Below are 1,343 nucleotides of genomic sequence, written 5' to 3'. Positions count from 1 at the left end.
AATTAGGTGTATAAAAAGCGGACAAATTTATTCAAGGCCTTCAAGGTACATTTGGGCAAGCAAAGTCTCCCTTGGGGACTACACCCAAAATGGACACCAGATCACGAGCTCTTCACCTTTTATAAGTTTTGTCTTATTAGCATATTGGTCCCTAGTTCTCCAATCACACCTTCAGACGATGATATTGACCGCCCCAGGCCCCACTTCCCCTTTCCACTGTTGTTTACATTTTTTTAGGCTCTAGGGTAACGAATATGTCCTTGAATCTCTATTCAGAGAGCTTTGTTTTTGTTAAATGTGTTGGGAACAGAGGTTTTCAGCATTCTGTAAGAGCACAGAACTACACCAAGTTACAGATACATGAAGAAGAAAAAAACCCCCGAAATTATTAAGGTACCAATATAACCTTAAGGATGTCACCAGATTTTGTCCAAATGCATGGAGGACAAACATATTCCCTAACACTAGGACATTGGTGGCTATGTAGTGATGGCAAAGCAAGAAAACAACTATGTAGATTATGGAAAGGACATTGTTTCACAGGTTATCTAACACCCTTGGCACAATACAGTCCCAGACAGAGGTTATCTAGAATAGTTCAAGATCCTTGGGCTGATAAAAGGATCAGTCTGAGCGTCCCATCTAATCCACTAATAAAGTATGGAACAGGCTTTCACAGCTTCGTACATGCCATATTTCCTACTCTAGGAGTTGCCCAGCTAGAAAGAGCTATTGTTAGCATTTCTGCAGAGATGGAGTTGAAATTTAATGCAACTGCAGATGCAATTGGGAGATTACAAACTGAAGTAAACTCTCTGAAGGGAGTAGTTTTCCAAAATAGCATGGTGTTGGACATGATAATGGCACAAATGGGAGGTGTATGTGCACTAGTTAATTCCAGTTGCTGTACCTACGTGGATTAAAGTGGACAAATATCAACAGCTATCCATATGATTTGGGAACATAGTAAGCTACTACATGAGATTACCAAGGACGACACCTCTTGGTCAGTAAATTTATGGGACACCCTCACCTGGTAGCCCAATTTGTCCTGGCTCAAACATTTGATACTTGTAATAATGTTACTATATGTGAAAAACAAGGTTCACTCTCCTGTTAGGTTTTAAAAGTTTAATAAAAGACAATAGGGGACAGATATAAGCAAAAGTACAGCACTGGGTGCTTGGCATTCAGCCAAAAAGCACACCTGGTATGGACAGGGACACCCTTTACATGCCCTTCGGCCTAATGCATATTCATAAACAATTATGCATATTCATAAACAATTATGCATATTCAAACTTTTCTCCAAACTAGTTTGCATGTTCAGGGAACTGCTTAGC

At 39.9% G+C, this 1,343-nt stretch overlaps 1 pseudogene; it reads left to right on the top strand.

The window, feature by feature from the left end:
• Positions 1–434: 434 nt before the first annotated feature.
• On the top strand, positions 435–1,127 carry LOC146425561 (endogenous retrovirus group V member 2 Env polyprotein-like; annotated as a pseudogene).
• The last annotated feature ends 216 nt before the right edge of the window (positions 1,128–1,343 follow it).

Source organism: Lichenostomus cassidix, chromosome W (genome assembly GCF_008360975.1).
Source record: "Lichenostomus cassidix isolate B80296 chromosome W, HeHo_3.0, whole genome shotgun sequence".
Taxonomy (NCBI): domain Eukaryota; kingdom Metazoa; phylum Chordata; class Aves; order Passeriformes; family Meliphagidae; genus Lichenostomus; species Lichenostomus cassidix.
The sequence above is the reverse complement of the archived record's forward strand: the minus strand, read 5'-3'. Positions and strand labels throughout refer to the sequence as shown.